Raw genomic sequence first — 14,171 nt, forward strand, 5'->3', positions numbered from 1 at the left:
TAATGTTGTGAATAATGAATTAAAAAAAAGTCCACTTATGGATGTCAACGAACAAACTAACATTAAACATCGAAAAGACTTACTACATCTTATTTGGAAGCAAATCATCAAATGCAATTCAGCTACAGATAGACAACATTAACATCAGTAATAAAGATGATGGCAAGTTTCTTGGCCTATTCCTAGACAAGAGACTCAACTTCAGCACCCACATTCAACACATAACTAAGAAAGTCTCTAAGACAGTTGGTATACTCTCCAAAATCAGATATTATGTTCCTAACTCTGCTCTCCACTCACTATATTATGCACTAATTTACCCCTATCTTAATTATGGTATCTGTGCATGGGGGTCTGCCACTGCAAACCACCTTAAGCCCATCATCACACAGCAAAAATCTGCTATCAGAATGATAACTAACTCAGCTTTCAGACAACACTCAGCTCCCTTGTTTAAATCCCTAAACTTGCTAAATATTAACTCCCTCCACACATTCTCTTGTGTCAACTACATTTACAAAACCCTGTTCGTAAATGCAAACCATGCTCTGAAACTCTCCCTGGACAGATGTAATAGGACCCATTATCACCACACCAGAAATAAATATCTCTTTGATATCCCCAGGGTCAAACTTAATCTGTGTAAACACTCTATGCAAATTAAGGGACCTAGTTTATGGAACTCACTCCCTAGTGAATTGAAAAACTGTAAAACTTTTGCCTTATTTAAAAGCAAAACCAAAAAGTACCTAACTTCATCTTCTTAGTTTTCCTACACTGAGCTTTAAATTTGCTCTGTACCAAGTGTTACCCAATCTCCTAATTTTTATGTAATTTCAAACAACCTTATCATTGTGTTCATTGCTGTCTTCTTTTATGTGCTAGCCATATGCTGTATTGTGACTACCAATTTTTGTCAACTACCATTCAAGCTGTCATTGCAACCAATCTTATATTGTTTCTGCTGTATTATGCCTACCAATTTTTTTGTCAACTACCATTCAAGCTGTCATTGCAATCAATCTTAGCTACCTATGTGCTTTAATATACTGTACCTACAATTTTCTCTCATCTTTTTTTTCATTTCATGTAATCTGTTATCATTTTTGGTCTATAATTTTGCAAGTATTTACCTCCTTAAAATTTTCTTAGATTAAGGACCTGCCCGAAACGCTGCGCGTGCTAGTGGCTTTACAAGACTGTAATTACCATATTTGTATCCTCACATTCCTTATGTACATTCTTGTATATGCATAAATAAATAAATAAATAAATAAATAAATAAATAAATAAATAAATAAATAAATAAATTACAGCTGGCCCGGTTAAAACTAGCCGAGCAAGAGTGGCAGAACCAAATGCTAGAGTGAAGGAGCAAAGGCTCGAAACTGAGGAGGCAATGTCAATGTACCACCACCTACCGGGAATTGAAACCCCAGGCATTATGATAAAAAGCATAACTTGCCTGAATTTTCAGAGTCAGACCCTGAAAGTTTTTCAACCATTTTCAGAGATGGCCATGTTCTTGAACTGACCAGAGGAAGAGTGGGTGAAAATCCTACAGGGAAGACTTAGAGGTAAAGCCCAAGATATTTTTATAAACATGCCTGACTGCGATTAAGTTGATTATAGTAAAGTCAGGGAACAGATTTTGAGGGCATATGAAATTACGCCTGAAGCTCATCGCCAAGTTTATTGCAACTGTAGGCCTACTTACAACCAACCTCTCACTGAATTTGCAAATGATCAAATCAGACTGTTCGAAAAGTGGATTCGCTCGGCTAATGCCAAAACATACGAGGCACTCAAAAATTTTGTTTTAATGGAGAACTTTATAGATAATATTCCAGAGCATGTAGCACGGTCTCTTAGAGAGTGGACAGAGGTAGATACTAGTATTATGGATTTGCCCAAGATGGCAGAATACTACCAGTGGGAGGGCAAAAGGCCCAACAAAAATAATTATAGCCCACATAGTAACAAAACTTATACCCACAGCCAGTCCAGACCAGTCCATTCTAACCCTATAACTAATGCACCTTCTCTTTCAGACAAAACTAACCCTGTTAAATTGTCTAACCCCACGGCACCTAAGGGTGAACCAAGGGGCAATCTTGTTAGTAATGTCTCTTCTCCCCGACGAGTCTGTAGTCACTGTAAACGTGCAAACCACATTACTAGCCCTTGTTGGCAACTGCACCCGGAAGAAAGACCCAATGCTCTTGTTGTGACACAGGGCTTGAGGCCTTCTGAAGGGTTAGGGAGTAAGACCTCCAACCCACAGTGGTTGGACCTGCTTACCCCATTCTTATCGAAAGGAAAATTTTTGTTGTCTGAGGGATATTCCTGGAGGACGCGATAATCTTCCGAGACACCGGTGCCATCCAGACTTTAATCTTGGAGAGTGCGTTGCAAGGTGCCAACACTCTCGACACTGGAGAGGTAGTACTGGTCGTGGGTGTCACTAGTGATACTGGAGCAGTACCCCTCCGTAAGGTTACCCAGGAATCTGATTTCCACAAGGGTGTTTGTACAGTCAGAGTCACTTCTTACCTACCTTTCCCTAATGTTGATGTAATATTGGGTAATAATTTATCAGGGGATAAGGTAGGGGACTCCAGACTGCCTATTATGTTGTCTACCCCTAAGGTTTCCCTGGATCTACCCACTGCAGAGGATAATGTTGTCTACCCTGCATGCGCGGTGACCAGGTCTATGGGACATAAATGTAAGGGCAGCCCTGTGGTTGCCAAGGTGGGAAATCCAGAGGACACGAGGAACTTTCCGAGGGCGAAGAGCCTTGTGGACCTTGCGGACATATTCATGACCCGACTCGATGACGAAGCCGAGGACACTGTGAAGAGCCTACCAACGCCTCCTACCGAAAGTAGTGAGGAGGTGGAAAACACTGTTGAGCCTCGGCCAATGGCATCTGACCCAGGCATGGATGCATCCTTGAGTTATTTACAGAAAGCTGATCCGAGTCTTGCAGAATGTCACGATGTAGCTCTCTCTAAAGAGGAGATTGTAGATGCAGCAACCGGGTACAATTACAATGATCAGACTTTGATGACAAAATGGAGACCACAGAGTTCTCCCTTGTCAAATGAGTGGGAGATAGTCCAACAAGTTATGTTGCCTACCTGCTATAGAGAGAAAGTTTTGGCAGCTGCTCATGATGATCCTATGGGGGCACATCAAGGTATTAATATCACCTATCACAAATTTTTTAAATATTTTTTCTGGCCCAAGCTGAAAAGCGATGTGGAAAAATTTTGTAACTCGTGTATTCCTTGTCAGCTTGTTGGGAAACCAAACCAGATACCACGTAAAGCTCCTCTAAGGCCTATTGTCGTGAGGAACCATTTTCCCATGTGGTAATGGACTGTGTTGGTCCATTACCTAGAACTAAGTTTGGTAATATTTACTTAATCACGTTGATGAGTATCACGACCCGTTACCCTGAGGCTTTTGCTGTAAGGAACATCCGAGCAAAGACTGTTGTTGCTCGTATGTTGCAATTTTTTTTCAACTTTTGGACTGCCTCGGGTCGTGCAAACCGACAATGGTACTAATTTTAAGTCTGACACTTTTGAACAATTCTCTAAGGACCATGGAATAACTCATAAGGTTTCCAGCCCATACCATCCAGAGAGTCAGGGGTAATTGAGTGGTTCCATCAAACCCTTAAGCAGATGCTGAAGACATCGTGCGAGAATTCCCATAAATTTTGGGATGAGAACCTGCCTTATGTTTTGTTTGCTGCTCGAGAGGGGTTACAAGGTTCACTGGGTTGTTCTCCTTTTGAGTTAGTCTTTGGCCATGAGGGTTCGTAGACCCTTACAAATGTTACAGGAGAATCTTTTAGGGAACGTAACGTTGACCGAAGGTTCGGCTTTCTTTGAGCAATACCACCAGAGACTCAGTGACTGCAAGGCGTTGGCACTAAAATATCTTGGGAAGGCCTAAGAAAATATGAAAGAACGACACGATGTTAAGGCTAAGTTGCGGGTATTTCAGCCTGGTGACCCTGTCCTGGCATTAAAGCCTCGACAAGGGAACAATATGTCTCACAAGTACGAAGGCCCCTATATTGTGACAGAAAAGGTTGGGGACCTCACGTACAAAGTAAGGCACTCTGACAAGCGTAACCAGGTGATGCTGGTACACTTGAACCGTCTGAAGAAGTTCCAGGGCCCCAGGCCCGTCGCACTAACCAATGTTTCCTTTTCCAGTGAGGGAAGGGATGATTGTTCTGGGGACCCCACTAATCTCATTTTCAATAATTCTAGTTCTGTGAATGCTGTGGAGAAGGGATTGTCCCATTTGCAGATAGCCCAACGTGAGGAGGTGCAGTCGTTGCTTGACGAATTCTTCAGTCTGTTCAGGAAGGTCCCGACCCAGACTGATGCCATCTACCATGATGTCGAGTTGACGGACTACACCCCCCATTCGCCTTCAACCCTACCGGATGAGTCCGGAAAAGAAGGCCATCGCACTGAAAGAGGTCGACTTCCAGCTCCAGCACGGCCTCATCCGGTTGAGCCAGGGCTCTTGGTGCTCGCCCTGCCTTTTGGTCCCCAAACCAGACGGCTCCTGGCGATTATACACTGACTATCGGTAGCTCAACAAGGTGACCATTGTGGATGCCTATCCGCTGCCCCTCCTAGAAGACTGCATCGACGAGATCGGAAACGCTACGTACGTCTCGAAATTCGATCTCTCGAGAGGATACTATCAGATCCCGCTCACTGTTGTGCCAAGCAACTAACTGCGTTCATAACACCCGATGGTGTATGGTGTCTTCGAGTATCAAGAGTTACCGTTCGACTTGCATAATGCCCCTGCAACGTTCCAGAGGCTAATGAACTCTCTGCTCGCAAATGTGGTAAATTGTTGGGAGTATTTAGATGACATTGTGCTCTCTGATAATAATTGGGCTGACCACATAGCTAGGTTATGCCAGTTGTTCACAGTTCTGAAAAGTTCAATTTTAACTCTAAGTGCAAAAAAGTGTCATTTAGGCCAAGGCACAGTGACGTATCTCGGTTATGAAGTGGGCAAAGGAAAAATGTTACCTCGGCAAGATAAAGTCAGTGCCATTCTGGAGTATCCAGTGCTCCGGTCTAAAAAGCACATTCAAAGGTTTATGTGCACATACTACCGATGCTTTTGTCAGAACTTTTCCAGTGTCGCCACTCCTCTCATGGACTTATTGCGAATGGCCGTTAAATTTAAGTGGTCAACAGACTGTACAGAGGCGATTAAAAATTTGAAATTGATGTTAGCTTCCGCCTCAGTGCTTGCTAGTCTAAGGTTCGACTGACTTTAAAATTCATGTCTGACTCGGGTGCTGGTGCAGTGTTGTTGCAAACTGGGGATGATCAAGTGTACCACCCAGTATACTATTACTCTATGAAATTTGACAAGGCGCAAAGTAATTATTCAGTGATAGAAAAAGAAGCGTTGGCACTAGTGTTAACATGTAAAAAGTTTGAAGTATATCTAATGGGAAATATAGTGGAAGTGTACATGGACCATAACCCACTAGTGTTCTTAAACCAGATGAAGGGGAAAAATAAACGCATTCTCAGGTGGGCATTGTACCTACAAGACTTCAATCTTTCCATTACCCACCTACCGGGCTGGCTCAACGTGATAGCCGATGCTTTGTCCAGGTTGCCTGAGTAACATTCATCTGAGCCACAGGAAGCCATATACCAACTGTCATGCTTTAGTTATCTTTTTAGGTTCTCCTGTGACATTAAATATTCCATGTCAAATTTATTGACTTCCCCGTTTTTTTTTTTGCGTGTGATTTTTCTTTCAGAAAATTTATTTTTGTGTGCTATTTCTTTCAGAGAATTCCTCTGTGCTTTTTCTTGCAGGGAAATTTTAGTTTTTGATTGATTTTCTTTTATTGCATAGATTTTCCTTTTTATTCTCTGTATGCTCTTACAAAAAATATGACTACTATTCTAGTAGCCACATTATTTTTCTCTGAAAGGGGGAGGAGTGTTACGACCTTGGGTTCCTTAGGTGGAAACCAGAGGTCAAATTGTATTCAAAATAATTACTTTACATTAATTGATAGGATTGGATCATGCGAGAAGGATAGTCAATTACAATAACAATTACATGCAGGACCCCTTAAAGCTTGCTTCTGCAGTATTCCCGTCATCCTTGCCAAACGCAAGATGAATCTTGTTTCTCACAGAGCATTCAGACTTTGAGCTTGTTGTCTATTAAATATAATATTGAACTAGTTATCAGCTATTCTTAGAACTATTAAAGTAACTAGAAACGAAGGCCGATGAAGACTTGTACGGTTTGTAGCTGTACGATCAGCTAGGTTATCTTCCCGACAACAACAACTTGGGGAGCTCGGGGACTGAAGGCTCCTTCGGTCTTCTCTGGTCTGGCTGTGCTTGTGGCAACATCTTCCCTGTGTGGTTCTGTTTCCATTCTCCTCTTCCTTCTTTCTTTCCCTTACCTTAGTCTACAGTGATTCTCTGAGTTATGTATGACCCTGTGTAACCGTGTTACTGGCTAGATGTGTGTGTTTTAATTATAAGTATTGTGTAGTATAAGCCAGTGTTTTGGGCATCCCTAAGTGTATTCCATTGTGACTAGGGTACCACATGAGGCTTATCTACCCCAGGCTGCTTCGAGCTTTTCGAGTGCCTCTCTTAAAGTAGTCTTTTACCCTAGTTTTTTCCAAGTGAAAGCCTTGTATCCTGTCTATGTGGACCAAGGTAGTTAACGTAAAATAGTGTGGTAAAGTGTTTTTTTATTGTAATGTATTTGGGGGTTAGTAGAGGGTTTAATAAATAAGTTAGTTTTTGAGGGGTATCCATTAATCCTGTTGAAGTGGTGTAGGTGATTGTATACTAGACAGCAGACCTGCATTCTAAAACCTTGAAGCATTAACAGGAACCCATGTTCGTTGGGGGCCGGGCCTATCTATCCCACTATTTTTTATATATCTTGATTCTAGCTATTGGCCCTTCTGAGTAACACATCATACACCCCATGACAAGTAACTTTTCCATGGCAGAGGTGCTCGAAGTCGCCCCCTAGGAAAACCTGAAATGCTGACCGAGTCTCACGCCACTGAAGCGCGCAGGACCGACAGAACGTGTGCCAAGCCTTCAGCAAAAAAAGAGGACAGTCTGCTATCAGGACGACTCTCGAACCTCATAACGAACCCAGTACGAACCAGGAGAGCCGTACACAGAGGAACGCGGATCCATCACATAGGCATAATCCGGGTCGAGCAGGAGGTAAGCCCCCAAGGCTTTCCTCACATCAGAAGATGAGACGTGGGAAGCTGGAAACCTCCGGAAGGACGGAACCGAAGAACTTGCGTAATCGCAGAACTGAACCCGGGGAGGGATGGACACCAAATCCAATTCGTACACGGAGGGAGCGAAAGAGAACCCCTCTCCTTGTAACACCAAGCCCTGCTCGGAGGGCAGGAAAACCCAAGCGGGGTCCAATGGGGGCCCAAGGCCTCCAAGCCAACCCTGGGAACCTGGCCCTGAGGACCCGGGGCCGAGTCAGCCTCCAAATTCCCCATCTCTAAAGAAAGGCGGGAGCTGCCGAAAAACCAGGAACGAAGGGGGCCCACTGGCCAGACCCAGAAGCTCCAGCAGAAGGACCAGGCTCGAATGCCTCTGCCCCAATCCTAGAAGGGGCCACCCCAGAGACTGCCCTAGTCTTAACATCAACTAAACCCTACCCCAACTACAAAACCCTCAGACGTTTTGGAGCTGAAAGCAAGAGAGGGAGGGACTGAATGAACGAAAGAGGGGGAAGGACTAGGTGGGGCAGATGGAACCAGAGCCGAGGTGACTCTAACCCCCAAGTCTGGGTCCCTATATTCAAAACGGCAGTCTCGGGGCATCCGAGGTTACAACCAACCGAGCGCATTGCAGCAACCTAAATCGAGCATGCAACACCATAGCAGCCTGCACCCACATATTATTATCAGTGGCCTAAGTGAACTGGAGTATGTACAGACAACACACGTCGCACGACTCCGGGTCAAAACAATCACCGACCTAACAGGCAGCATGGCGGAGGCAAAACGTGTTGAGTGTCACACTGAAACAAGGAGACAGGGCAACCTTCCAAATTGCAAGACGCGAGGGGGGACTCAGGGGTCACATCCATAGGACCACATAGCCCCAGTGGGGTTTTCCAGGGCCCTTAGCCTTGGTTACACGCTAAGGGAAACCCAGGCAGGGTACTGCGAACCGGCACCCAAGTCTGCCAAACAAACCTCTAAAAGCTGAACTCCCGGGACGTGTACACTCATAGGGGCCAAGCGGGGAGGACTACCAACAGAGTAAGAGAATATATATACACACACACACACACGTATATATATATATATATATATATATATATATATATATATATATATATATATATATATATATATATATATATATATAAGTGCGAACAAGCCTGAATGGTCCCCAGGACAATATGCAACTGAAAACTCACACCCCAGAAGTGACTCGAACCCATACTCCCAGAAGCAACGCAACTGGTATGTACATGGCGTACATTCGAGTCACTTCTGGGGTGTGAGTTTTCAGTTATATATATATAAATATATATATATATATATATATATATATATATATATATATATATATATATATATATATATATATATATATATATATATATATAAATATATATATATATATATATATATATATATATATATATATATATATATATATATATATATATATATATATATATATATATATATATATATATATATATATATATATATATATATATGTGAACAAGCCTGAATGGTCCCCAGGACTATATGCAACTGAAAACTCACACCGTAGAAGTGACTGGAACCCATACTGCCAAGAGCAACACAACTGGTATGTACAGGGACGCCTTAATCCACTTGACCATCACGACCGGACAAAAGGAAGTGATAGCCGAAGCTATTTGAACCACTTCCCCGCCGGCACTCGGATGGTAATCTTGGGCATAGCATTTTATCAAATCACCTCATTCTTTGGGGCACACGTGAGGAACACAAATGCGAACAAGCCTGAATGATCCCCAGGACTATATGCAACTGAAAACTCACACCCCAGAAGTGACTCGAACCCATACTGCCAGGAGCAACACAACTGGTATGTACAGGGACGCCTTAATCCACTTGACCATCACGACCGGACAAAAGGAAGTGATAGCCGAAGCTATTTGAACCACTTCCCCGCCGGCACTCGGATGGTAATCTTGGGCATAGCATTTTATTAAATCACCTCATTCTTTCGGGCACACGTGAGGAACACAAATGCGAACAAGCCTGAATGGTCCCCAGGACTATATGCAACTGAAACCTTTTGTCCGGTTGTGATGGTCAAGTGGATTAAGGCGTCCCTGTACATACCAGTTGTGTTGCTCCTGGCAGTATGAGTTCGAGTCACTTCTGGGGGTGTGAGTTTTCAGTTATATATATATATATATATATATATATATATATATATATATATATACATATATATATATATATATATATATATATATATATATATATATATATATATATATATACATATAAATATATATATGCGTTTAGTTGAGCTCATTCGGCATCAACTAAACAAGAAGAAGGAAGCCCTCCAAACCTTTATAGAGCAGGCGGAGCATCTGTTAAACAAATGGACCCAGTACGACATCCCTATCCAACTCAAGCAAACCATCAACAGTGAACTATTTAACCTGAAACAACAACATAAAACTCTTGTAGAAACAAAGACACTCCGTAAGTTAACATCCCTAAACGGTGGACAGCTAAAAATCCCTCGTCCTAAAGATGGCTACTTTAACCTGACTTCTTATGATCTTACCCAGGACCAACGAGACCTCTTAAATCTTGGTCTAAATTGTCAATTCTTATCTAAACCAAAGATGCATCAAAAACGCCTGGAAATCGAAATGCTTCTGGACGATATCCATAAGCTAGAAGACAACAAAAAAGTCATCACCACTGACACACTTCAAGCTGAACTACTTGCAGAAGCAGGGAAAAAACGAGGAACATATTCATCTACAATCTTAACCCCACGACTCAAAGAAGCAGCGAAACAACTAAAAAATCTGAAAGACGTAACAATAAGAAAAGCCGACAAAACAGCAGCATATGTATTGATTCCTACCCATGAATACATGAACAAAATTAGCGACATCCTAAGTGACGACTCCAAATTTCAACGAATCACGAGGAACCCCGTAGAAGACCTTAAGCGGAAAGTAAACAAAACAATTACAGCAATCAACGCAAAGAAAGGTAGTGTGCATTTCAATAAACTTCAAGGCGACTATGGCTTAGGATATGCCTATGGCAATGTTAAGACGCATAAACCAGGTAACCCACTACGCCCTATAATCAGCCAAATACCAACCCCAACTTATCACCTGGCAAAGAAACTCAATGAACTCCTAACTCCATACACTCCAAGTAAGTTTAGTCTACAATCATCAGCAGATTTCCTAGAATTGATCAAATCTACCCAGCCCAATGGAATCATCGCTTCCCTGGACGTTGAATCCCTATTTACCAACGTCCCAGTCGACACAACCATAGGAATGATACTGAACAGAGTATACAGAGACGAGAGCTCCCCCAAATTAGACATACCTGAGCCACACTTGAAAAGTCTTCTCGAAGCATGTACAATTGAAGCCCCTTTCATCAGTCCACAAGGAGACATGTATTTACAAATAGACGGAGTAGCAATGGGCTCCCCCTTAGGAGTTCTATTTGCTAATTTTTATATGGGAACCATCGAAGATAGGGTCTTCAGTAGCAGACAAAAACCAACTGTATACTGCCGTTATGTAGATGACATATTCGTAATAGTAAAAGACTCAGATGAACTTATTGACCTAAAAAGACACCTAGAGAGAGAGTCAGTACTCCGATTTACACATGAAAATAGTGAAAATAACAGTCTGCCATTCTTGGATGTACTAATAACAAAAACAGGAACCTCTTTAAGCACCAACGTTTATACCAAGCCCACCAACATAGGATTATGCCTGAACGGTAGAAGTGAGTGCCCCCAAAGATACAAAACCAGTGTTCTCAATGCTTATATTCGTCGAGCGCTTACCCACTGCTCTGAATGGAGCAACGTGAGTAGAGAGTTTGAAAGAGTAACTCAGGTATTGGTGAACAACGGATATAGCAACGCGGAAATAAACGCTGCTATAAGAAGACACTTGGACCGTTGGTATAATTCAGAACCTAGAACAGAAACCACAACACCCCCAATAAAATTATATTACAAATCAACCATGCACAGTGAACATATAAAAGAGGAAAGAATAATGAAAGAAATAATCCGTAAAGGAGTAAAAAGCACTACTCCTAACCAAAACATAAACCTGATAATATTCTACAAAACCAAGAAGACTTCCGAACTCCTTATCAAAAACAGCCTGAAGCCGACGGAGAACCCTCTACAGCAGTCAAGCGTTGTATACATGTACACTTGCCCCCACGAAGGATGTAACCTTCAATGTAAGTATATAGGTATGACGTCGACCAAGCTGACGAGGCGTTTGACATGCCATCTTCAATCTGGTGCCCCTAGGAATCACATGAGACAAGCCCATGACATTACTCTAACAAGAGAAATGTTGAACAAGAATACTTGCATAATAGACAAAACCCAAGATTCAAGAAGATTACAAATTCTTGAGGCAATTCACATAAGAATAGAGCGACCTACCATGAACACCCAAATCACGGAACTATTTACTCTACCCACCATGAGAGTAAGGACAAGACAAGAACATATCGATGCCAACACAGAAGACAATGTCCAACATAACAGGCCAATTACACTGGATTAATCTTTGTGTTTAGATAGATGCCTCGTATGGGCCAATAAGCCTTCTGCAGCCTCTATGTTTCACCTCACATTTATCCCTTATGTATCCCCCCATGTTTTCACCTTCAATGTATTATCACCTGACCTAATGCGGGTATAAAATCAACTAGTATTGTAAGATCTGTTCACTTGAGAATGAACCATGGAGGTTCGAAACGTCGTGCAAATTATACAAATAAGTGTAATACACTCTATAGTAAATCACTTCTTTTCTTCACCTTAAAAGTACGAAAATAAGTTTTGGAGAACTCCTATTTCAATTAAGCCCTGATGCTAAGAAAATAGTTAGAGGGATAGAAGCCCTAAACCAGAAAATAATAAATACAGAATATGCGGTCATATTCAATGAAACATGTTTGAAAGCAAACCTGCTGCCAGTATACACCAAATATATATATATATATATATATATATATATATATATATATATATATATATATATATATATATATATATATATATATATATATATATATATATATATATATATATATATATATATGTCGTACCTAATAGCCAGAACACACTTCTCAGCCTACTATTCAAGGCCCGATTTGCCTAATAAGCCAAGTTTTCATGAATTAATGTTTTTTCGTCTACCTAACCTACCTAACCTAACCTAACCTAGCTTTTTTTGGCTACCTAACCTAACCTTACCTATAAATATAGGTTAGGTTAGGTTAGGTAGGGTTGGTTAGGTTCGGTCATATATCTACGTTAATTTTAACTCCAATAAAAAAAAATTGACCTCATACATAGAAAAAAGGGTTGCTTTATCATTTCATAAGAAAAAAATTATAGTAAATATATTAATTCAGGAAAACTTGGCTTAATAGGCAAATCGGGCCTTGAATAGTAGGCTGAGAAGTGAGTTCTGGCTACTAGGTACGACATATATATATATATATATATATATATATATATATATATATATATATATATATATATATATATATTTATATATTAATATAAATATATATATATATATATATGTCGTACCTAGTAGCCAGAACGCACTTCTCGGCCTACTATGCAGGGCCCGATTTGCCTAATAAGCCAAGTTTTCCTGAATTAATATATTTTCTCTAATTTTTTTCTTATGAAATGATAAAGCTACCCATGTCATTACGTATGAGGTCAATTTTTTTTAATTGGAGTTAAAATTAACGTAGGTATATGACCGAACCTAACCAACCCTACCTAACCTAACCTAACCTATCTTTATAGGTTAGGTTTGGTTAGGTAGCCGAAAAAGTTAGGTTAGGTTAGGTTAGGTAGGTTAGGTAGTCGAAAAACAATTAATTCATGAAAACTTGGCTTATTAGGCAAATCGGGCCTTGCATAGTAGACTGAGAAGTGCGTTCTGGCTACTAGGTACGACATATATATATATATATATATATATATATATATATATATATATATATATATATATATATATATATATATATATATATATATATATATATATATATGTATATATATATATATATATATATATATATATATATATATATATATATATATATATATATATATATATATATATATATATATATATATATATATATATTATTAAATAATGACCGAAAAAGTAAGATTAATAATTCTAACACGAATTTTCTCAATCTTTCGTACATTACGCTTCACTGTCTGTTGGAGGTAAATCAAAAATTAATTCTCCAAAATTCATTTTTATTTCTAGTCTGACGCGACACGGGCGCGTTTCGTAAAACTTATTACATTTTCAAAGACTTTAGTTCACAAATACACAACTGAATAGAACTTACGTATCTCCGATTTTATATCTACATTTGAGTGAGGTGGGAGGGGTGATGTGGCATTAACACAAGACAGAACAAGAGGGGATATTAATAGGGTATTAAAAGTATCAACACAAGACAGAACACAAACAATGGATATTGAATAGAAGTGTTTGTAGAAAGCCTATTGGTCCATATTTCTTGATGCTTCTATATTGGAGCGGAGTCTTGAGGTGGGTAGAATATAGTTGTGCAATAATTGGCTGTTGATTGCTGGTGTTGACTTCTTGATGTGTAGTGCCTCGCAAACGTCAAGCCGCCTGCTATCGATGATTTCTGTGTTGTTTACTAGGATTTCTCTGGCGATGGTTTGGTTGTGGGAAGAGATTATATGTTCCTTAATGGAGCCCTGTTGCTTATGCATCGTTAAACGCCTAGAAAGAGATGTTGTTGTCTTGCCTAT

The sequence above is a fragment of the Procambarus clarkii genome, chromosome 59 (assembly GCF_040958095.1).
Source record: "Procambarus clarkii isolate CNS0578487 chromosome 59, FALCON_Pclarkii_2.0, whole genome shotgun sequence".
Classification (NCBI taxonomy): domain Eukaryota; kingdom Metazoa; phylum Arthropoda; class Malacostraca; order Decapoda; family Cambaridae; genus Procambarus; species Procambarus clarkii.